Raw genomic sequence first — 25,724 nt, forward strand, 5'->3', positions numbered from 1 at the left:
CAGATTTAAAGTAGCTAATGTCCAGGTTGAGAAATAATTTTTATGGCAAATCAAGATAGTTTCAAAAGGCAGCACATTGAAATGTAAAATATCAGGGAGTCTGAGTTACACTGACTTGCTTTGGAATTCCTGATTTTGGCAACACTCGTGGAAGTTACTGAACACTCATGAATTCCTGCTTCCACGTTTGCAAAACAATAATAATTATTTAAAAAAAAAAAAACTTAGTGAAGGTAAAAGCAAATGATATGTTAAGGCGAGTAAGTTTCCGATGCACAGCGGGAAGTGCAGTTGGTAGCACTGTACTTTGAAGATATAGTCATCTAAACTTTGGAATACTAAGATGCAGCGCCTGGATCTGCTGTCTGTGCTAGACTGAGGCAAACCCATGGATACTGACAGTCACCTTCTAGCTTCCCATGACTAGAGTTTTCTAAGTACTAGAAAATACTAGAGCTATAGAAAAGTGTGCTTAACTGCTGGTTACATTTTTCTAACTAAAACAGAGCTTAATTTGTTTGCTGTCTTAGGTGGATCCCTTCCAGGGCATCCTCCCACTTGTGGTGAAGAGGAGGAGAGACAGGAATCTTTCACTAGATCACCAGGGAACTAGGACAACACTTTCACACCTGCACCTTAGAACCATTTGTATGTCCTTTTTATGTTGCTCATCTTGCCTTTTCTCTCTCTTTTTTTTTTTTTTTTCACTTTAGGTTTGCATATATTTCCTTATGTGTTGAGGGCTTGAAGTTTAATTTGCCTCCAAATCTTTTTAAATGTTAAGAGATTCTTCTGTTTCTAAAATTTAAAGGACAGTATCCCCTGCCATTTGCCCAAATTGGTTATTTAAAAGGCGGCTCACACCTTTTTTCTGTGTGATTTACTGTGCACCCTAACGCGGGGGGTGGGGGGGTCATATAAAGTGACTTTGAAAACAGGGTGCCATGGATCTTTGCATATTTTCTTTGAAGTAAGAGGCTCCTAATGGTTCTAAATGTTTTCATTTAGATGTAAATGGTCTATTTCCAATCCCAGAAAGAAACTATTTTGATAAATAGAAAAATTCTTTGAATAGGATTTTATGGAGTAGGACTATATATACTATTAGATTTAGGAAAACCTTTCAAGTTTCGTAGAGCTTTATAATAAAAAAAAAAAAAGCTTGATATTGAAGCCACTCAAGGTCTGGTTGTTGTTCAGCCCCAGTAATGCTGGCAAATGATTTAGTGTTTCTTTACAGCAACTCTTTCTCATCTTTATAATTGGTCTTATATAACATCTTTCCTGTATGTCCATCAATAGCTGCAATAAATATATACAGAAATATAACATCCTATGTAAAATTTAGATATAAAATTTTATGTAAAACAAGATTTTTTAATGAATCACTGAAGAACACGTTATAATTTAACAGAAAGGAGATAATTTGTTTTTTCTTTAAAAGAACTAGGTAATACTACCCAACAGTACATAAGTGAATTTGGTTTATTTAAAACGCACACACGGAGGGGGAGTTGTATGGCTCAGTGATAGAGCACATGCTTAGCATGCCCAGGGTCCCGGGTTCAACCCCCAGTACCTCCATTAAACACACACACACACACCCCCACAGTAGTAGGCAGCTTAGAAATACAAATCAAATTACTAGACCAGAAAAAGCTTTTTTCATCATTATATCACAAATTGATGGATTTCTAAGAGACTTCAAGTTTTTTTTTAAGAGATGTGGCATCTCTACAGAGCATATTTTTCAAACCATTTTATTTTATCTTATTCTAGTGAAAGCTGTCTGTTTTAACCCTTTTTGGGGTTTTCCTCTTGAAGGCATTCACTATATATGGTGCTCTGAAATTGCCAAAGGATAGACAATATTTAAAGCTCACCTTTTGCAATTTTGAGTTCAAAGATCCAAAGAGCTTTGGAGATGAAACAAGTTACCTGCCATAATTTCGGTTATTTTTTGTGCTAATCATTGGCTTCTGATTATTTCCTTTTCTTTTAATCTATGGTTATAACAGGCTGCCATTTTAGTTGTAGACGTATGCTGACAAAACAAGAACAAAGATATGAGATAAAAGTTTATTTGAGCTGCACGTTTACAGCAAGTGTGAATGCAAGTGGATTAGGGAGCTGGTGGTGAGACTTATGGGGAGGATCTAATAAAAACATATCATCTTGATACTTTGGCACTTGAAACTGTCCGCTGGAATGCCTTCATTGCTCATTACTCCTTGAGAAGGGAATGACTTTGACCAAGGACCTGGCTGTTGTTTTTCCCTCCCCACCGCCGCCCCTTCCCCTTGACTCCCTTTTGAAAGCAGTAAAGACAAAGGTCCTGCAAGAGTTTGCTGTGGGTGAGATGGAGTAGTCCTTCAGAGCAGTCACGATGATTATCCAGCCGCTTTGACAAATTTGCCGACATCTGTTCCAGAGTCATTTTTGCTGCACAAATCTGCCATTAACAAACAGTAAGGACTTTAATTAACTGAGCATACCAAGGAGTGAAACTCTGATAAAATGACACCATCTGGAATAGAGAGATGTAAAGTTCTTTCCTCCGCTGTGTTGATTAGGGACTATATTAAAATTTATCTTGATCAAAAATGATTCCCCTGCTGTGTAGGGTTAATAGTGAAGGCTCTATGATTTGAGATACTTTGCTCAGGTATGCCACAGCATTAAAATGTAAATTTCCCGAGCTTCAGATTTTTTCCTTTGGCCTTTTGTTAATGCCCCATTAGCGCTCATTAACTTTGCAGTGCTCCACAAAGAGTCCTGTTGATCAATTTTGAGCTTCAAGAAGAGGTCAGCCAGAACCTAGCAGTGTCCAAACCCTTGACAGCTGTCCTTAACAAACCTGTTTGGAAACTTAATATAAAGTCAGGATAATCTCCCCAGAAAAATTCACTTGTGCACATAATCAGAGAATTTTGGATATGATTTCAGGGAAGGTGTCATAGGCTCTCTGAAGGTCATTCATGCTAAATCCTTGGATCCCAGATTAAATATCTGTTCATCAGACCCACTCTTACTGTCTCTCGTACATGCATCACTGCGTCTGTTTCATTCCAACAGCCCATCTCATTTAACTGCTTTATTTGACCAGATTTTTAAGATTCTTCAGCAAACATAAGCCTTGGGTTTAGAAACTAAACTGGTTCCAATTTGGTTCAGTCTGATGCCTCCCAATTGAGTAAGTTTCACTACTGACCAGAAGGAGTGGTAAATTAGATCAGTTGCAAGTCATCAGTCTTGGCTTCCACCCATCTAAGGTGGGGAGTGAGGGAAAAGCTTAAAGTCAATTCTGAGAAGAGGTGCATCTAGGAGGCTCTCACAGGCTTCTTAGCAAGGGAGCAATGGTTTCTGCCAAGAAAGTTAAAGTTCGTTGCAGCTTAGTTTGTATAGCAAGATCATTATTGAAAACATTTTGTATTTGGCAGTAGTGTTAGACAATCATGAAATACATGTTCTAAAATTATGCATTCTACTTCCCCATACATTTGAGAGAAGACTTTAGGAAATAATCTTAACATGTCCGAGGCAAATGACACACACAGTTATGTAACAACTGTTCCCCGTGGCGGTGACTCTTTTTTAATTGGGGGCTGGATTAGGAATTCAAGAGAAGGTTGCTACTTAATCCCTTGATATCTCTTAAGACAAACACAAAAATGGGAGTTAAGGAATATTTTTCATCAGCTGTTTCATTAAATTATAATTATTCTCATAAATTTACTTGGACAATCTCTAGTTTTAATTTTCTGTCTGTAAAATGGGAATAAATCTAATTCAAGAATTAGGTAAGTAAGAGAATGCTCATGACCATCTCAGAATAGGTAGCTCTTGCTTCATGTCTTTTTCCCAGTTCTAATCATCTCTACATCAATCTGAATAAAACATTTTTCAGGTGGTAGGGAAGAACACATGTGATAACACTTTTTAACTCAACAGAAGACCTATATTATCCTTTCTAGAACAAATATACTTACCTTTTTAACCAAATCAAAGAGGTCCAGAGTCAGAAAGATATTTGCAGATAATACTAGTGTCTTCAAGCTAGACAGACTTTTGTATTTTGTAAAATTGTATAAATATTTGTCACAGGATAATTTTTACCCCACAACTGATTCAGTGCCAAAGTATTCTTTGTTTTTCTAATCAACTTAAGTCGAACTCTGAAATTCAAGTCACCAGGATACTGAAGAAATAAAAATTCAGTCTTAGCCATTATTGTTCCTCCTCAACTCATCTTTCTCACCCTCCAAAACAGTGGCTGTGTGAATATTTCACAGAGAGGACTCAAGTCTTTAACCCACAGCAGGCTGAACCGATCGATGCCCAAGCCACGGTGTCCTGACGGTGGATGGTTCTGTTGCTTCTGAGCCAAGATCATTGGGAGCTTTGAGCTTTTGTCTAGCCTTGGAGTCAGAGCTGAGCCATTCTCCCCCTGGTCCTGTTATCTCCCTAGGGCGTTTCAAGCACCACTATTCCAGCAGCATTTTCTTATCCTGAGGTCAGCCACTTTGGTCTCTATCCTTGTAAGCCCTTCTCTTTATCTCTCTCTCTCTCCACTCCACAGCCCCTGCCCCAAACCAATTCTCCCCTCTATGGGCCTTTACAAACACAATGTTGACCTGTCTTTCTTGGGAGCAGAAGAGTTTTTCCTAACTAACCTAATATATATTTTTATTTACTTGTTGACAGTTTTATATAGTTGTTTGTTTCTTCTTATAATGAAAGAGACCGGATGTTCCAGCATTCTTGTATTTTTCCCCCAGCTCCCAAAATATGCTTTTTGTTTCAGTGTGATCTTTTAAAGAAAATTATGTAGCAGACATCCATACAAAGCAAGGTTCTCATATGAAGTCCTAGGGGTGAGCATTTTCAGACCCTGCCATTCTGACTTCGTATCTAACCAGCCAGTGAGCCTTCACCTCTGAGCAGCACTGCTCTCTAAGTCAGCCTCCTTCTAGCTGTTTTAACCACGCTATGCATCAAGTTTTGTTGGTTTAATGTGAACTTTATTCTCTCTGATGCTCCTTCAGTTGCCTCAGGTAGAGGTATTTCGTTTGAGTTTCTCCAGGTTAAAAAAAAAAAAATTATGTTGTTGGTGGCCAGCATTTCTTAGCCTGCTTCAGGAGTGGTGGTCTGAAAGCTAGATTTCTAGTCATTCCGAGGGATTACCTCCATCCCATCTCCCCTCTGCCTCTGCTCACATTTTATTCCTCAAAGTCATCAGAGAAAAGGAAGATCAGGAGAAATCATCCAGAGAGTGTGAACTCTGAGATGAGAATGAAGTAAAGTTGGCCTTAATGTAGCAGCTCTATCTCTGTCTTGTTTTGAGATTTTGGGTGATAGTTTGCAATCTAAATGTCCATATGGTAGTAATTGTCTGCTTTAATTATGAGAGAAAAAGATTCAAAATAAAAAGCAGTTGAGAAAAGGGAAAGTTTTCTTTGATGAGAGAAGATAGATGATTTGGAGGATTAATCTATAGACAGAAAACAAGTTCTTTGCTACATATGAAGTGAAGACTGTGCTTTCCTGAAAGTCATAGAAAGGGTCATTGCAGAAGCATTCACACAGCTCCTCTCTCCTTTCATCAGATTTAAGGTGAGTAGCTGTCATAAGCCTTGGGTAGTAAATCATTACTGACACCCTGTTCAAGTTTTGGGTAAACAGTGAGAGACGCCAGCCCCAGTGTTAACTGGCTTAGGACAGAAGGACATTCTATTCATACTTTTACAAACAGGATCAAAGACAGTTTCTCTATTCATCACTATAAACATTTCTTGACCTATATCTAGCCACCACTGTCAGCATTATTAACAATCTGAGGGTTTCTCCATGAGGTACTGAAAGAAGTTTAAATTAAAAAACAAATAAACCTTTCCATTTGAAGACAAGTGAGAGTAAAGATATTATTTAAAATTAAGAAAAGGAACAATCATATCTAGCTAGTTATATAGAGATTCATATCCAAGGATTAACAGCAGAGCCAGTAAATGAATTATTCACATGGTTCATCAAATAAATATTCCAGGTAACACAGAGAATTACCTTATTCAATTCATGCCTTAGTCATTTCCAGAATGTTACAGTGCAACTGAATATATTTATACATGTAAAATTTTAACATCCTTTATCACCCATCCCCCCCGCCCCCCACACTGCCTTTTTCAGGTACAGAATCTACTTCAGGACCCTCAGTGCTTAGTTCTAACATCTTTATCATTGTGTAAAGTTTCTGGGCCACTGAATATTCTTGTGAAGCAAGTTTAGGAGATAAAGGAAACTCTTAGTGGAATGGCAAGGATGGGGTTTTCCAGATCAGAGGAGTCATAGTGGTAGAGGTGGGTCAGCAAAATGAGGGGAGGAGGGACAGACAGATGGTAAGGAACATGTGTGCCTAGCTCTGGGATTTCCTCCTGTAGTCAAACCCTGCCACTGAAATATCAGTTGGGGTTCCCCCAAGGTATATTTGAAAGTGCATGTTCTTTACAGTCAAATCCTTATTCATCACCTGCTAGGTATGTAATCTGGGGCAACCTACTTAAATTTTTGAGACCCAATTTCCTCATCTGTAACATGAGGATTATATAATGAGATAAAATGAGAGTCTGGCTTTCCAGGCTATTAGGAGAATAATAAAAATGTACGTTAAGCCCTTGGAACATAACCAACGCCCAATAAATGGCAGACAATATTACTGAAAATTAGTCTTTAAAAATCTCAGCCTTGCCTTTCATATAGGTAAATTGCCAACTTGGTTAGACAATATCTTCTTCATCTTTAACTTTCAGCACAAAACAGCTCTGTGACTTTGAGAAATGCCCTTAACCTTTGTATGATTGAATTTCTTCACACGTGAAATAACCGGGATAATATCTTGGGTACGGCTAGAGATCTGCAAGGCCGTGGTGCTAATAGCCTGCTATCCATTTTGCTCTTGATTATAATTAAAGCGAAGTACAGCCATATGCATCAATACAGAGCTAAGTGGCATATGCTTCAAAATGCATGTTGCAATTTAGCACTGGCGTCAGCAGCGTGGATCGTGGGGCCAGACGCCTGCATTACTATGCAAGGTTCCCCCACTTAAGCTGGCTGAGTGTCCTGGACAAGTCAGTGAGCTGCTTTAGGCCTTAGCGTTTTTGTTTTCTGGACTTTCTTTGCACAACTTAATTTTCCAATGATATTATAGAGAGAATCTTTTGTCCTCCAACTTCTCTTAGCTCATCTTTCCTAGCAGTGCGCTGCTCTCCAAATGTAATAAATAATCCTAATGAAAATATGACATTGTTTTACCACAAGCTGGCTCAACACCAACACTTCATTCTCTCACCCCAGTCAAACAAACAAACAAAAAATGTTTCTGGAATGTCCTTTCTCTTTTAGTTATCAAGCTATAAAATTATTATAACAAATGTTCACTGGAAATTTGAGGTGTTGTCACAAAAATTAAATGTTATTGAAATTAGTAGCACAGAGAGGAGAGGCTGAAGGTAATGTATTTAGTAGCCAATGCCTCCTCAGTGCTTACTTTGTGGGTTTTACTTTTCATGAGTGAATCTGAAGGTTCATGACGTGTAGTACCTGTGTAAACATTTCCATATTCATGAAAGGTTTGGAACATTTCTCTTCTGATATTGAGGGTTTATTATAGTGGACAGGAAAAGAATATTGTTCAGTCTATATTTTAAATTAATAATAAGGAATTTGAACTACGTGGCCACCAGCAACTTTTCTAAGGCTGAGAGCCTATGATATTTATGTGTTCTTTGAGAAGTTTGTGGGTTATTAAAAATGGCAGCATTTGAAATAATGTCTAGAGATGTAACTAGTGTGGCTTAAAAAGGCTTTATCTCAAGATGCTGAATTGTAAGTGCTACAAAACATTTTTAATAAAAAAAATTCTAATTACGTGAATTTGAAAGCATCCCTTTCCTATGGCAGTTGCTTCCCCATTATTCCTCATCCTGGAGGGGAGGGAGTTCGCCCCAGAACGTGAGATCTGGATACTGATGCATATAGGTGATGCACACAGAGTCCTAGTCAAGGGCAATGAAGTGCCCAGTCCAGAGAGACTTGGCGTGCAGGGAGGGTGCCCTGTTACCCACCACATCCACTCCTCATATTCATGCTGCTTGCTCTTCATGATGAAATTTCTAGGTTTGTTTCTACACTAAAATTTCTTTTTTCTGCTGCCATTACTTAAACGTTATCATTTCATCTCACTGATCATTGTAATAAAAATAGAAAATGTTAATGATGATGATTTAACTCCAATGAAGAACAAGTATTTTATGGATTGGAAAAAAACAATCTTCACATGTTTTATTATCATGTGGCTAAGTTCAAAATCATCAGGAAGATCTAGAGAAAAATCAACACATGTATTACATGCAAAATTGATTTTAGCATCTTATTTCAAATATACTCATAACACTCTTCTGTGCCAAATATATATGTATAGAGAAATAAAAACTTGTGATATAATTAGTATTTTCTTTTATAATAAGTGTATTTTCCATAAAAAAGATCAGAGCTTCAAGTAAATGAGAATTTCTCACCTTTCCAAAAATTCATATTCGTATCTTCTTCACAACATGATTATTGGATAGTAATAACTAATTAAAATAAACCTGGCTGTTTCTATTGAATATAGGTTCATGGGGGTTTTAAGTTTGAAAGCAATATCTTGAACTTAAGATTATTTTTTATAAAATCCATTAAGTTCCCAAAACACTAATTCACATTTACTTTAGAATCTAGATAAATCTAACAGAAAATTTAGAACTTGAAACTGAATATTTCCCCCAACAAAAAGTATCTTGCCTAGGTTTAAGGAAACTACTCCCAGCCCGTACAGTAAAACCTACATCGTCTAAGTTGTCAAAGAGGGTCTTACATGGGGACTTGAGAGGTAATTGAAAGCTTTGACAGTAGATTTTTATTTCATTGAAAGATCACTGCAATAGTTTCTAAATTTAAAAATAATAATAATAATAATTCTGATTGTGGTTGATTTTTTACCCTTTCTTCAGAAATAAAATGGGTTGGGAATGAAAGAAAGCAGCTTTTTCACTTTGCCATGTGTTATGTATGCCATTATAGGCTTCACAATAGATTAACTCTGTTTTTTGTTTTTTTTTTTTTTTTTGCTTGTTCTTCAGTTAAATATGATACCACTAGAACAAGGGGGATCCAGTGAGTGTCAAAACACATCTTTGCTACAGCATGATCTTCAAGATCTATTGTTAATGAAAAAGCAAGGTCCTAAACAATGTATATTGCATACTGTTGTTCCTGTAAGAAGTGGTGGTAGTAATATATATTCATGATTGCTTATATATGCAGAAAATACCTCTGGCAGAATTTAACAGAAACTGACATCATTGACTGTCTGATTGCTGCTGGGAAGGACAACTGGATGGCAGGAGACGGGTAGAAGGGAGACTCTTCATAGAATAGCCTTTTGTATCTTATGATTTTTTAATCATAAGAACATGTTTCAGGGGAAGGTATAGCTCAAGTGGTAGAGCGCATGTTTAGCATACACAGAGTCCTGGGTTCAATCCCTAGTACCGCCTCTAAAAATAAATAAATAAATAACCCTCATTACCTCCTCTCCCAAAACAAAACAACAACAACAAAAAGAATGTGTTACCTATTCTAAAAGTAAATAAACAAAATTTAAAAGAAAAACACATCTTTGCTAAAGTAGCAATGAAATGAACACCAAATAGCGGAAGGTCCCCTTTCCTTCTTTTAGGTGGGTTGATTGGCTGTTTGGGATGATTTTAGTGTTTGGGATTTTTTAATTCAGAATTTAACTTGAAAAACTGAGATTAAATTTCCTGCTTTTATTCTTTTTCTCTGCTATTTATTTTGACTTACTCCTAATTTAGCCCATGGCCCAGTTATATTTCTCTCTTTAATAAAAATATCTGAAACAAACAGCTTCTAGCTGCAAGACTTACAAGTTTATAGTTTTCTTTTTCAGGCTAGATTTGGGGAGGATGAAAAGGCTGATTTTATGAAGGGATCTTGGATGGTGCACTTTGCAGATGGGAGTATTAAAAGCAGAGGCAAGGTGTAATCAGACAGTGGCCTTCTCAGAGAAGGCTGCAGAATTGGGAAAAGGGAGATTACCCTGCATGAAGGATCTGGTATGAGCTGCGCTGCTGGCTTGCAGATAAATTTCAAGCTTTCTCTTTCAGCTGGTGATGCCACTTAAAAAGGGGGGAGCAGGGACATATACTGGGTTGGGCTGCTGTTCAAACTCTGCCTCTGGCTTCCTAATAGGACTGGTAGGAGGAACCTGGCATTTTACTAACATCCTCAGACTCAGGCAAGTGAAAATGATGACTCCTCTACAGTACTCCAAACTGTAGTTGAAAAAAAAAAATGTGTCTTTTCTGCTACTGTGAAGGGTAAGAGATGATCTTGTTTCCTTGTGGGCGTTACTAAGGATTTGGCAATTTAAACAAATTAAAATAAAATAATGCTCTGTTGAAAAAAAAAACACAGAGTGGTATTCTACTATAGAGAAAGACCTATAAACTTGCATCTTCAACTTGAAGGCATGCAAGACCCAATTTAAAAAATAATTATAGGCACATATTAACAAAACCTGTATTCTTTTCTCTGTATCCTACGACTTTGTTGTAAAAACTCACAATGTGTTTTTCTAAACATTTCTGTGCTCTTTATAAAAGTTAGCTTGCCTAGTAAATATTTTTGAAGAAGTTTCGTGATAATTTAAATTCTTGCTTTCCCTACCCCCGCTACTTAAAAAGCAAAATTTATTTCCTTTCTTTTCTAAGAAAGTTATAAGTTAAGATATTTACTCCAAATAGAGGACTCTAGGCCATGCAAACCTTGACTGTAATTCAAGCTTCACCACCAACCAATAACAGTGAGCAGGCAAATTATTCTTATCTGTGAAATGAGAGTAATAACAACTACCTCACAGGATTACTATGAGGATTAACTTAGACAATGTTCATGAAGCTCCAAGCCCTGGGTGTGCACCAAGACAGGTGCTCGTGTAGTTAGCTCCTTTCCTGCTCCCCACTGGTCTCCCTTCTGTGCCCTCCCTCAACCTAATCTCTAAGTAATGCATACATAATTGTAGGAACATTATTAGCACGGATGCCCAGATGCATTTGTTACTGAATTAACTCAGCAGTGAACTTGGCATTCCATTCCCAACCTTTCCCCTTCATTAATCCTCTTGGGCAACTCCCTCACACACAGGAGTACACTAGGACACCAGCAACTGCGAAACCAGCCATGCACATGAGCGTTTTCTCCCAGCCTTTCAGCTGGTCTCATTCCGCCTCACAGACGAGACGGAGCTCATGTTGCTCACAGTTAACTGGCTCTGGCCATGTGGTCGCTGCCATCAAGATCTGCCATGAGGACAGCAGTTCAATCAACCTTTGAACTCTATTTATAGCCCCCTTGAAACAAACACTCTCCCAGGAGGCCTGAGGAGTCTCCCTTGAGAACACAGAAAGTAATTCACAAGCCTCAGGAGCAAACTGGGGCAATCGAAGGGCGGGAAATGCAGCAAGTACATTTTTTTCCAGCCCTCTACAGTTCACAAAGCATTTGCTTCTCCATGTTGTCACATTTCATCCTCATACCCACCCAGGAGGGAGCCAAGGCAGACGTCAGTAATGAGTCCCCATTTTATAGATTACAAAACTGATGTCTAGGAGGTTAGATAAATTGCTCAAGTTATGTGCTTGGAGAAGGAGGGAAAAGGAAGGTGATTAAAGAGTGAGAATAATTTCCCATTAATCCAATCAATCTAAACTTCAGTGAATAACTGTTTACATGTAAGAAAAAAATACACAGCTAAGAAAAATAATGTTTCATAATGTTCTGGCAAGCTTAAACAGTGTTTCCTCTCCACTTCTGATGGGAAATCCAAAATATGAGAAATAAAAACCCATAGAGACTCTACAGGGGAACGTTTATAAACATGTTTATATCTGGCTAGAACGTTTGCATGCAGGGTGATTGTGTTTTAGGCAAGAAATGTCTTCTTGAAACCTCTCCAAATTGAAATGTGCAAAAGTCAAGACTAATCTTGAAGAAGATGGTAGGAATTTTTATGAGAAAATTTACTTAATTTTGCCAGTCATCTCTGAAATAAATACATCTTTACTGTCTTTTTAATATGGCTGGAGTTGGGGGAGGGGTGCTGTTGCATAATTCAAGTATGTGCACAAAAAGCAAGACTTCATCAGTGTGAATTAGTTTATGAACCAGAAATGATTTTATTCTTAGGAGAATTATTTGATTTTGATTTTGGCGAATATTTTCATTTTCTAAGACCCTTCTTTCAGCTATGTTACCTGGAAAGAGTATGCAAAATCATTGAAAAGGATGTCTAAAAATTAGAATAGCCATGCTGGAGTCTGTGTGTGTGTGTGTGTGTGTGTGTGTGAGAGAGAGAGAGAGAGAGAGAGAGAGAGAGAGAGAGAGAGAGAGAGAGAGAGAGAGATTACTGCTTAAAGAGTGCCTCTGGGTTAGCAGATTGGCTTGAGCCATTTGGGGATTCTCAGATTTACTGCTTGTCTGACTATTGTTGCAGCTCTGATTTATGGAGTTCAGAATCTCCTGAAAGGCAAGGTGTCTGAAGTTTAGAGTCTTTCCTTGACGGTCCCTCCTCTTTCCAGTACACTCCTTTTGCCCGTGTTCACCTTGCGGTGACCTTGCAGGACTCAGCACTTTTACCTGAGCTCAGTAGCCGGAGAGCCCACTAGAGCTGTGGCGAGAGCAGCGGTTTCCATTCCTGGGTGATGGAGTCATGGGAGAAACTGCAGCGAACCAACAGAGAGTAGGACCCGAGTGAGCGAGCTGGGCTCCACGGTGCTGTGAGCGGCTGAGGCTCAGGACAGAGCAGCTGCTCTCTCTCCCAGCCTGCAAGTGCAGCCTGCATTTGTCACTGACCACTGAAGTGGGTGTTTGTGCAAGGTGGGAGCTGCATGCTTCTTCCTTAATTTGGAGACAAATTGCCAGGTATTGCTGTTGATTGTGTTTGATAATTTGGGGATGTTTATGTCACCACAAATTCAGGACCTAGACTGTGCGTGGTTTTATTTATACCCTTGTTTTCTGTCATGATCCATTCAGCGCTCCACGGTGTCCAAATTATGGTAACAGATGGGACATACTGCTGTTCTCACGCTGAAATGTGATCAGTTTGGTGCCGTTTTCTTGGATTCTTTTATTGATTGCTGCTGCCAAATGATAGAGCTGTTCGTATGCGGAATTTCAGTGCTGATTTGAAAGCATGCAAGAACTACTTCAGATGTAAATCTGAACTGCTGTTTTTCTGGAGTCCTGGCTGTGCTGTATTCTCTGCTTCACTCACATTTTAGTGGTTGAAACTTTGGAGAGAGCGGAGTGCCTTAGGGTCTGAGCTGGTGATAAAAGTAACATGGGAGTGTTCCGTATTTTTGCTTGTCAAAATGAAACCTTCTGCTTGGCCAATGATATGTGTATGTGTGATTTAAAAAAAAAAAAAAAACACAACTGTCTGAGAACCAAAAGGGAACCAAATAATACTTTGCTGTGTTTTGATGTACTTATGATTAATTCAATCAGCTTCTAAAGTTTTTGTTGTCAGCATATTTGAGTTTTGGAACTTCATGTTCTGTGTGCACAGGGACAATGTAACTACAGTGCGCACTTGTGAAGGTATGTGGGGACATGGAGTATGTGCTTACTAGGAATAAAATAATAGGAATCCAATATGTGCTCTTGGCTAAATAGGCAGGCCTTAACACTGCACCAGTTTTGTATGTTAGCTGCTTAATTGACTATCTATACAAAATATATAGGAGATACAGTGTATTATATATAAATATACAAGGATTTGTATTCATGAAACACATGCTCTTAAAAAAGGAAAACGTGGGAATTAGATATTGCAAAAATAGGACGAGTAAGAGATTGAAAAGCTATCAAATTTTACAATAAGGGGAAAGATAATACATTAAAACAAATAATTGCAATGGAATATGAACAGTACTTCAACTGCTCAATTTTTCAAGTCTAATGAAAGAACAGTAGCATATTTAAGGAAATTCAGAGTCAGCAGAAATGAAGCCAAGAGCAAAAATTCTTAATAAAACATGTTGTTAAGCTGTGAAATGTACTTGTCTGTCTTAATTAAGATTGCCTAGATTGATAAAATTGGAATTTTTTTGAAAGTGAATTTTAAAATTTTATTTAAAATTGGTTTTTACTTAGACTTTGAAACTGATAAAATTATGATATATTGAAATGCAGTGAACATTGAAGTTATTGAAAACACTTAGATAACATATGATATCAAAATTATTTGTCCCACTTTTGAATTAGGTCAGTTTAGAAACAGTCTAATACTGTAAACTAGAATGTCACCTGTTGCTACGTGCACTTGGACTGATCCTTAGATGCACTCTTCACGGTTTCTTGCTTTCACATTATGTTAAAACACTGTGGAATGGTGAGCAGAAAACACTTGACTCTAACATTGTCATGCTTTCTATGTGATTTAGAACAGAAATAGTTTAATTTGACAGACATGGAACTTGAGGTGCACAAAGAATTGATGATTGGTTGGCCTTTCCATATTGGAACTCATACTCCCCTGGTTTCTTTGCTGCCTTGAGGTACATTTTGGCTACTTCTTTGAAAGGGTGTAACGTGACTTGATCACCATGACTGAAAAGATAGGGTGGAGGGCCTCTTGTCACCGTTTTATAAACACGAGCATATCCGTGTCTCTATGATGAGTGCAGGTCCAGTATGTTCAAATGTGGTGTGTCCATCTGTACCCGTGGTCACCTTCCTTGCGAAAAGACTAGAAACTTTGTCATCTATCTGATGAACCAGAATCAGTGTAAACAGCCAAGAAAAGCCTTGAATAGTGTCTGTGTTTATTCTTTAGATAACTAGCTGACTGTGGCATACAAAGAGGTTTAAAAAGGTTTAGAGATTATAGGTACTGACCTCAAAGCACATGCCAGCCTGTTCAAACACATTGACTTCTGTGCAATTAAGCTCTCCTAGTTAAAGGAAAAGATTAGGCTGTATTTATATATTTGATAAGTATCTTTAATTTTTTAAAAAGCTTAAATTCCTCAACACATTGTGTTCTTGCTCTCTCTCTTCTTTAAGCTTTATATTTTATTCTAGACTTTAAACTTACCAAGTCCTTAATTTACTGAACCTGCTTTCTTTTGACCTACACTTAATCTCTATTTCTCGCATAAGAACGCAATTTTGATTTATGTCCTGGGACTGGGGAGAGATGCACCTCCCTGGAGATCAAGAGATCACTGCCCACTCTGTGAACAGGAAACGCGGTGATTAGTGGGAAAGAATGGGTTGATAAATGGCTACCAGGCAGGCCCTGGTCATGTCTGTCTCTCCTGGCATTTCTGCCATTCATGCTGACTCACCCATCTGGTCCGTACTAGGCTGGAAACCTCTATCGGGAATTCTCTGCACATAGCGCACGGTTACACTTTTGCTCAATTGAGATTAAATATGATCTGTAGGATATGGGGTTGGCTTAAAGTGATATTAGTAGTTTTTATATCTCTTTACCTTAGCATTAAGGTAATTAAGTTCTAGTTAGCCTACTGACTTCTCCCCAAACAGTGTAGATTCAGGTGAAGTAATGAGCATTCATACAACTTTTAACTGTTACTTCCAGGTTCCCTCAGGTAGGCCTAGGCTGTTTGTGGAAACATGGAAGGCAGGGTGTATGATATGACTGTTTTTCTGGTAGAGGTCCCTCGGAGGCTACAGAGTGTCCAGACAATCACTGGGCCCCCTCCTGGGCCACTGAGAACTTGGCAGCTGGAGTAGCAGCAGGTGGCAGCAGGCAATTCTCCACTGAAGACAGAGACTGAAAACATTTTATGCAAGTCTGCTCAAGAGGCCTGCCTCATTTGTTTTGAAACCGGTGTGTCTTCTAAGGAAATGGAACGGACAGGGTCTGGTTGCTAGCAGGTGGGCCCGGATTGTGACGGGCCATCACAAAAAGTGTGTTTCAACTACATATTTTCACAAGCAAGTCTTGTTTTTTTAAACCTTTAAATTACTTACATGAGGACAGGCTTCAAACCCGATCCCAGTGTCAACCCAGGTTCCCCTGTTAGCCATCCTCTACCACACAAAACAAATATTTTTTAAGAAATACTAATAGCCAACTTGACTCTACATTTTAATAGCCAAACAGTTTTTAATCAATATATAATTCAAATAATCACTGCAGGACAATGTAATTACAACTTCCAAATATTTCTAATGGCCAGGAAACCATCAACAGAAAATTACTGCAAAGCTTCTGTTACAGGTGTATTCAACCTTAAGGGAATGTTCAAGAATTCTACTCCAATGTTTCAGAATCAATTAAAAGGGGCTTTTATATGCTCTTTTCTGGTGGAATAGTTTCAAGATCAGCATGCTTTGAATATTTTGACGACCAAGTCTAAAACAGACTGGAGGCTGTGCCTTCTCTTGCTCCTGCTCTCTTGTAGCATGGGGTTTCGCTGGCTTGATAACTCTTATCAGAACACATCAGTGTATTGAAAGGAATTATTTTGTAGCTATAAAGAAGTATCTCCTTTTCTTTTAAGTTAACGTAAGACCTTTGTTTTAAATGTAGGTTTTATTATCAATTAGTTGTAGTGAGAACAACAGATCAGGAGAAAATTGCTGTTGTTTGCTACTCACGGTTTCAAAAGGAGGGACATGCCATGCAGTGAAGGGCCACGTGGGGAAGCACCAGGTTGGCCAGGAGGCAGAGAGAGAAAAGAGAAAATGTGGGCAAGATCCTTTATCGTCATTTCCTTGGGAAAGAACAGGCAATGTAGGGTAAGCAGGCTTAGGACTGGCTAGTTCAAATAATGTCAGCAGACCCTGAGGCATAGAGACTGTCTCAAGGTGTCTGGGTACCCAGCCCCGAGGTGTTTAGGACAGATGGATAGTGGCCCAGAGTGTGGGAGCCTTGTGAGAGCCAGATAAAAGGCCTGGTTGGGGTATGGGCTCAGAATTGGTTTAATTTTATCAAAAAGACACGCTGTGGGTTAGCCTTTCCTATCTCTAGGATTTGACTAGCCTTGGAAGGGGCAGTCTCTTCAGAATCAGCAAAGTCCAGGTGTCAAAGCATCAAAAATACAGAAAATTAAAAGACATGACTAATACAAGCTAACACACCCAGACAGGGATAGACAGATTACTTAGTATCATTTTGCTAAATTTGGTGTTCGTCTGGTTAGTCCGCTATGGACAACAGCCCCTTCGCACCAATGTACCTCTCCATTAATTTAGGTGACTCTCCTAGTAAACTCCAGAAAGGTTTTGTTTCATTTTGTTTTTCAATACTTTAAAAACCATTGAAAATAACTGAGTCCTCTTTACAGAATAATTAGGTACATTTTACTTGTCCTACACAGCTATGTATTATTGGATGTAGAGTCTAAAAATAAGTGTTTCCACATTAAGGTTCTGGTAAAATCCTTAGTTAGGCTAGAATTATTAAAGAAATTTTAACTTTGTACATTCACCATTCACCTTTGGTTAGAATCTTCTTCTGGCTCACGAAAGTTAATAAATAATTGTTAAATGAATAAATAAACAATTAAGTCAACTGAACTCATTGACAGAGTTTTTTCAGATCCGGTAAGGGCCTTTTACAGTGTTTCCAGCCTGATTTTCATAATAAAGAAATTCAGAAAAGAAGAGAAAAGTGTGTTGATTATTTTGCTCAAACAAAAAGCTCAATCTTCTGTCACTTAAAAATATCCATAACCGGCCATGCCCTTATAAGCAAACCTAAAATGTGGCAAAGGACGTGTATAAATTGAGTATCAATTTAGTTTCAGCTGAGCTGGCAAAACTATCATTCATAGTGTCCTACACCTTGAGTCAGCAGCGACGCACAGAGGGATCAAAGAACTAACAGGTGAATGGGGTAATTAATTTATCGGATTAAAATAGAGCAACATGTGCTAAAAATAACCTGTAATCGAGGAAAGAGACACCTCAGAAATATGGCACCTTTTTGTAACAGCTCTCCTTTTTATTTTTAAACATTGAGGAAGGTGAAAGCATACATACGGTGTTTTAGTGGGAATGGAATTTTTTCCTCTATTCAGTTTCTCCATTCCAGTTATTGGCATTTCCCACAGGAATTTATTGTATAATAAATATAGAACTTCAGAATAGTGGGGGAAGGATGATTGAGTTGACAACAGGTATTTGTACAACTATAGCCATTTGGGAAAAAAGAGTTTATTCCCTTCCACCAAAATAAATTCTAGAGGAGTCAAAGATGTAGTATAAAATATGAAACTCTACACGTGCTAAAAGAAAGCTTTGGTGTCTTGTACAGAGGAGATACTACACCCATCGTGTCACTAAGCAGCCCCAAATAAGGGTAGAGATGGCATCTTGCTGCTTGAGGGGTGCCCAGGCTTGTTGGCAATCATACCAGTTATCACAGGAGAAGTGGGGTGTCTAGAGTGGTCCTTCCTCTGCACCACGTGCCCCATCATCCTCTATGTTTTTCAGACTCCCCAGTTCCTCCTGATGAAGGTATAAATGGAAGAATAATGTATAAATTAGGTATAAATGGAAATCACTCATTTTTTTCTTTAATTCTAAACTGATGCTTTATGTTTGATCCTGGGGCCAGATAAGTGTCAGAAAAAAATTATAAACTGATTTCTTACTCTTAACTCTCCAGATTCCCAAGTCTGACACTTGATTGAGGTCTCAAAGTGGCCTCCCTGTCTCTGGTAAGTGCGGGTTTCTGATCTGTGATTGCCATTGGTGTGACAAGGGAATGAGACACTGTCAGCTGTGCCCTGGCCTTTCTGAGTTGCTGTCAGACTAGACTGAACCAATTCCAAAAGCTCTCAAGGGGCGTGGGCTTGGTGGGGAGCAGGACAGCTTCGGTTGGAAAGCTTTTCCTTTAGGGTCTGTGGATTCTTCCTTCTTTGTCATTTCCTGTTCCTCTAGTTGATCTCTCAATCCTGAATTCCTCCCCTCCCATGACCTCCCATATCGCCTCACACCATCCTCTGACCTGGATGAAAGAAACACTTATGTCATTCGCGCTAGGTTTCTCAGACTGGCAGGCTGTTTGGAGCAACGTGCAGTGTCCCTAGCAACAGATTAAGGCAAATTCACAGGACTTCAAAAGCCTGCAGGCACTGCAAACTCACAGAGGACTACCTAGTTATATTTGGAACTTCTGCTTTGTGGATTTGTATTAGCTAAGAAACCAAGAAAAGTTTTTAAACATTTTTTTGGTTTATTTTTAATAGAAACTTGGAAGGCATAACCCGTTTTCTAAAATAGCTGTGATGCATTTAGTTGAGGCGCTGAGAATGAAGGCCAACTGTGTCTATGCTAAGGTTTAAAAGTAGGGCATACAAAGTTCACTGGCAGTCACGTGAAGGAAGTTTTAATTATCAGGAATATTGTATATTCATTAAGAACATAGGCAGTAGGGTCAGCGAGACCTGTTTTGAAATCCATGAGCAAGTTGTTTGGGAAAGTTACTGAATCTTTTAAGCCTCAGTTTTTACAACCTGTAACATTAGCATAAATCATAAATTTTAAGGTTAAAATGATAACATGTATGTGGACTTGTCTGTAGTAGAAGAAATAATCAAAAAGCTAATCAACATAGATGTGAGTGGAGATATTTTAGCAAATAGAATTGCCACAGTTTTGTGGAGAAGTGAGTTTTTTCTAGATCAGGCAAAAGTTCAAAGTTGTAGAAAGTTATCATGGAGAATAGAAAAAAAAATAATGAGAAATAAAACAAGGTAAATCGGACTATCCCCAAGGGAGATCTGATTATCACTGTCTGTAATCTCCATCTGTGAGGCTTAACACTGTGTGTGGGTGCGCTTACAGCAGGTGCTTATTTATGTTTGAAAATGAGTGGATAAAGAAGTTATGAGACAGTAACAGTAATGGTGGAGGGAGCTGGACACTTGAACAAAAGAATGCTTAAAAACATCTCCCAGATGTCCTATCTGAAATACAGTGTGTACAGTATTAGATGTATCCATAACACTAAAAAAATTAGACAACAAACCAAGAAAAACAGGTGTGTTAGTTACACGGTATGTTCTTTATCACAGTTCATAAAGTGGAGAGGGTGAGAAACAGCGTTCTTTGAACATGCAAAGGAATGACACACCTGTTAAATCAGAGAGAAGGAGACTTGTGAAGTCAACATGGTTTCTGGCAGAAGTCAAAAGGTGAACCCAGAGCCCAAATCGGAAAGATCATTAATCTTAAAGAAATGTCAGAATGGGAAGCGGGCTTCAACATAGAGGAGCCGTTGGCATTGGGTGAGGGGCAAAGATTTATCATCTCATGCTTTGCTTTATTTGGTTTCTCCAGGCCTTGCCCGTTAAATGCCAATAACTCCCTCCATTTATTGTGAAAACTCAAACACTCCTACATTTTTCCAAACACCACTCCCAGGAGTGGTACCATCCCTAGTTGGGAACGATGGAGAGTATAAGAAGTAAGATGAACTATATTCAGGAGAAGTGTGGTGGCTGAGTATCAAAATCAAGAACTTCACACACCCTTGACTTTCATGGATCTTGGAAGCATGTGTTTTACTCTTTTAAAATGAAAGCCAAGGTCTGTAATACTTTGTGAGTAATTTGTCATTTTGCTGAGGAATGTGTTTGAATCATGTTTGGTGTGAGACTGATTTGTATGGACCTATCATTTAGCTGGTGAGTGAGATTAGTTTACCTCACTCTTTCCTACACCTTCACATAAAAATCTATGTGAGATATTTTTCTATTTATATTTATTACAAACTTAATAACATAGTAGGATTTTTAAAAAACAACAACTTTGTTTCAGTGTAGAAAAATGGCTTTGAAAAGAGAAGCAATCTGTAGGGCTTCTAATGAAGCACAGAGGAGGATGTGAAGAGGTAGGAACAACCAGAAATTCATAGACAAGAGCAGTTTTGAATAAATTGTGGAATTCAAATTTGACAGTATTGATGATCTATGTCAAAGTGAATCCACGAAACGTGCTATAAAGCAACAGAACAACAGCAAAAGTGATTTGTGAAATTGTTTTAATGCCTTGACAAGTTACTTTAGGTCTAGGATCATTAAGGGGCCTCTCTGAGTTTTCAGTTATGTTTCATTTTCTGAAGAAAATTATATGCTGTAGAAGTATTTGAGAATTTAGATAGATATTCATAAAAATCTGAGGATATGTTCTTTTAGTGTTGAGAGTCAAGTTTGTTGATTCCTAGGGGGAACTAACAACGGAGACCATGAAGAGCAGATGTAACCTGCTTCATGAGTGACACCTGCAGTGACTCTAGGGCCAGTCCAGGCTTTCATCTCGGGCAGACCTGAGAAACGTGACTCACCCCTTCCTGTTACGCTATCTGCGTGTGGAGTGCTGTCCTCACATTCTGCACGTCGCACTAAGTTTAGCGGTGCACCGAAGTGTTCCCTGTGTGTCAGAGAATGGGGAGGTGTCAGGGAAAAGTCGTTAGTACTATATCTCTGTTACTTTCTGAAGGCTGCCGTAACAAAATTCCACAAATTGGGTGGCTTAAACAACGGAAATATGCTGTCTCATAGTTCTGGAAGCCAGAAGTCTAAAATCAAGGTGCTGTCAGGTCACTGCTCCGGCTGAGGGTGCTGGGAAGAGATGTGTTCCGGGCCTCTCTGCTAACTTCTAGTCCCTTAGACATTCCTTAGCTTGTAGGTAGCCATCTTCTCCTTGTGTCTCTACATCATCTTTACTCTGTGAGCACCTGCCTCAGTGTCCAATTTTTCTCTTTTTATAAGGATATCGATCATATTACATTAGGGCCCATCCTCTTGACTTTAACTTAATTATCTCTGTAAAGACCCTTTCTATTTCCAAAGAAGTTCACATTCTGAGGTACAGGGGCTTAGAACTTCATCATATCTTTTTGGGGAGGACAATATGCAACCCATAACTTTGGCTCAAGTGAGCCGATGATAAGGTGAGAACCTAGGAAAATGTAGAGTAGAGGACTAGCTCTCTTATTACCTCCATACTATTCAAAGTGTGGTCAATGGATTTGCAACATAAGTATTACTTCAGAGCTGGTTAGGAATGCAGACCCTCCAGCCCTGTCCTAGGCATTTTTTTCCCCCACTATATATAATTTATTTTTTTTAACATTTTTTATTGAGTTATAGTCATTTTACAATGTTGTGTCAAATTCCAGTGTAGAACACAATTTTTCAGTTATATATGAACCTACATACATTCATTGTCACATTCTCTTTCGCTGTGAGCTACCACAAGATCCTGTATATATTTCCCTGTGCTACACAGTACAATCTTGTTTATCTATTCTACATTTTGAAATACCAGTTTATGTCATTTATTTTTGATCTACTGAAAAAACAGTGAAACTTTGGACATGTCTACCAGAAATAACACATCCAAATAACATGGAGGAAAATGTCTGTGAATGTTTTTTTCTATTTAGTCATCTTACACACTTAGTTTATCTAACTGACAAGTTTGTAAACATATACCTTAATGTAAAGATACAGAATGAAACATAGTTGTCTTACAGAGATTGTAAATGGAAATGTTGTAATTGGAGTTGTAAGGTGCCCCACAGAATGAGAATCTGCATCTGTACCTAAATCCCCAGCTATTTCTTATTAAAACAGTGAAGTTTAAGAGCTGTTCTCACTCAGAAAATAAAAGTCCCTTCTGCAAATGCCAAAAAGGAAAATCTAAAAGAGCAGTGTTTATGTGCAGGGGCCCCATTAATATATGCACTTAGCAAGTGTAGACCATGATTCCAGCACAGCTATGACACAGTTATTTATAAAGAGAATATTGATCTCTGTGGAAAGTTTTAGGAGTTAAGTTTCAGTTATCATTAATTTCTGTAGATTGTCTCTTGGGAGTGAACTCAGAAGACCATCGTATACAGAGAGCACTCAGATTCTTTCTCCTAGTCTTACTTCGCTTATGTAAGTTGCTTCTTTTCTGCCAACCTGGTGTGCAATTTAAGTGAACTCAGCTCGCTAAGTCATACAACTTAATCCTGAAATAAGGTCCATTGAGGAAATAAAACGTCCTCTAGTATTGAGGAAGAGGCATTTGGGTTTACAGCATCATCTTCTAAGTTATTAAAAACATGTGAGCTCTTGCTTCACTTATTTCTGCCTTTTCTGCCCCATAGTCTTTGTGCTCCCCTAAAAATGTATTTCAGCCAGAAGCTGTGATTGTAGAGTCTATGTTGCATGAAGGCAAATGGAAGAATAAAACTTTAAAATAAAAGAGGCATAATTTAACTTTGTCCTGGAGTGTCCTGGAGTCTGCTTGGACAAATGCTTATAACAGCAGGGGAACAAATACAGCTTTCTGAGATGAACTCTGAGGGCACGATTCTCATGGAACTGGAGACTTTAAGTGACATATGAGTGTTCACAGCATTAAAATATGCTCAGGAGGGATCTGCTCCCCTAAAATCCAGGAAATCAGCAAATATGCAACGTGAACCACATTCGGATTCCATTAAAACTGCCATACTGTGGATAGTATTGCAGATACATTTTCCTACATGGGGATGAACCTGTGTAACTGGATAACATTTGTACCACCTCCTCTTGAGGTCTGTATTTGGCTTAGATTCCCAGATAAGTATGAGTATTCTGGATCTGTTAGCTTTATCTCTGTATTAAGTAGTAACGCCATACTTTGAAAATGTGCTAGCAGCATCATTTAATCATCTTGATCATCTTTTCTGCTAGTGTTCTTTATTGGATTTGAACAATGTCAGGATAGAATAATGAACATGCATTGCTCCTGTGGGCCAGCCACTTTCCTAAGCACTTTGCATACTTAAGCACTTTTAATTCTTACAACAATGTTATAAATTACGGATGAGGAAATTGTGCAGATGAGGAAATAGGAGCAGAAAGAGGTTAAATAACTCATGGCAACTCATGTCAATCAGTGTCAGAGTCAGCGCTCCAGAACTGATTCCAGACCCCATGTGCATTGCCACTGTGGATACTGCCTCTCAAGAAACAAGTAATCATTCTGAATATCTCATTAAAAGGCCAAAATAACTACTTAAAAATGTGTTTTTAAAAACTCTTTTATTGCATTGACGATTGTTACTGCAGATGTGCCTTCTCTTTCTTTAAGGGGAACTTCTCCAATGATATATTTTAGGCACATTTCCTTTCAGGTAGCAACCGAATAAAATGCTCCCCATACCTTCCCTCCCTGACTCCACACTGTCTCCATGCACCTGCTGGCTTCTTTATTCACATGAAGACGTACCTTGGATGTTTCTGCTCTTCCTCTCCTTGCTTCTGTCTCTGGCTGAGCTGAGCTCCTCACTTTATTATTATTATTATTATTATTGCTGTTGTTCTGGCCTATATTCAGTTCTAATAAAAATTGTAGGTAAGTTGCCACAACATGGGCATTATGCATGGCATTCTCACTAACAGTGTCCATAGATAAATCTAATCTGAACATCTGATAGATGTTTGATGTCTGCTTAAATCCAGAGGGAAGGGGAAACAACAATGGCAGTGAACTAAAAATGGCAGCTACTCCCATGGCTTTGGGAAATCATAATGAAACAGAATAGACTCAATAGAAATAATTGCATAAAATATCTTTAAACATAAAAATTAGCAATTTGTAAACATGTATTACTTAACATAGTCCTTGCATCCAAGTACCTTTCTCAAAGAGGAAGGTGTCTCTATTGATTAGAATTTGGATATCAGAGGATACGACTTTCTAGTGGTTCACACCAGTTATCAGTATTATTTACTCACATTTGAATCCCTGGTAACAGTGTGTATGTTCACATAGAACTTCTTTTTCACTGCATTAAGCCTGCATTTGCCTAATTATAATTCCGACATTTTGGAGAGTAAAATATTTCCCAGAATAAAATAATTTCACTCTGTTGACCAAGCAGATGCAAAATAAATGCTAATTTTAGCTGGAATTAACTTAGAAGGTATAAAGTACCTTTCTTAAATAAATTCAGTGGATCTGTATCTGTCTGGAGAAAACAGAATAAAACAAAAACAAAAAAAATTGTGACCAAATAAAGTTAAGTAAACTCTGAAAAAATATTGCTTAAGAACACTAGCTCCAGGTTCACAATTACTCAAGGGACATGAGGAATCATTTTTCCTGAATCTCATTTTAAATCTTGCCTTTAAGCAGTGAGCTTGTGTAATTAAAAGCCATGAAGAAGAGATAAGCTTTCAGCGTGGATGCTGGGCCCAGCAGCCATGCAAGGTGTGATGAACCGTGTGGCCCTGTGCACACAGCATTCCAACCGCCTGTCCTACTGCACAGGTGCCATGCCTTATCCCATGTTATTTTTCACATGACTTGTTTCTCATTCATAACTGTTGTGTATACAAGGCTTTGAATATTTAGCAGGATTGGACCTGATGGTTATGGCTCTGACTTTGCATATTGAAAGGAAGCCCACAGAGTGTGAAATTTTTGAACAATAAACACCCCACCTGTGATGGACCAACATTATTGAAATACAGCTTCTATAATTCAAAATTCAAATATGAATTGGATTTCACACCGTGACACAGTTTGTGGGTAATGGCCCTCAGCTGTCTTAAAGCCATATGTCACTTGATCAAAAG

At 38.4% G+C, this 25,724-nt stretch overlaps 1 protein-coding gene across 7 annotated transcripts in view; it reads left to right on the top strand.

Annotated features, from left to right (window-relative positions):
- Window positions 1-25,724, top strand: part of ARHGAP24 (Rho GTPase activating protein 24) — a 635,760-nt gene that overhangs the window by 483,697 nt on the left and 126,339 nt on the right. Inside the window, exon 1 of one of the 7 annotated variants that reach the window (XM_010983139.3) lies at window positions 12,908-12,993. The exons of 5 other annotated variants lie outside the window; for them this stretch is intronic. The gene's annotated coding sequence lies outside the window, so the exon portion shown is untranslated. Of the gene's footprint in view, window positions 1-12,907; window positions 13,039-25,724 lie in introns of those variants that run through there. One more of the 7 variants, XM_010983137.3, reaches the window with a different exon arrangement.

Source organism: Camelus dromedarius, chromosome 1 (genome assembly GCF_036321535.1).
Source record: "Camelus dromedarius isolate mCamDro1 chromosome 1, mCamDro1.pat, whole genome shotgun sequence".
Classification (NCBI taxonomy): Eukaryota; Metazoa; Chordata; class Mammalia; order Artiodactyla; family Camelidae; genus Camelus; species Camelus dromedarius.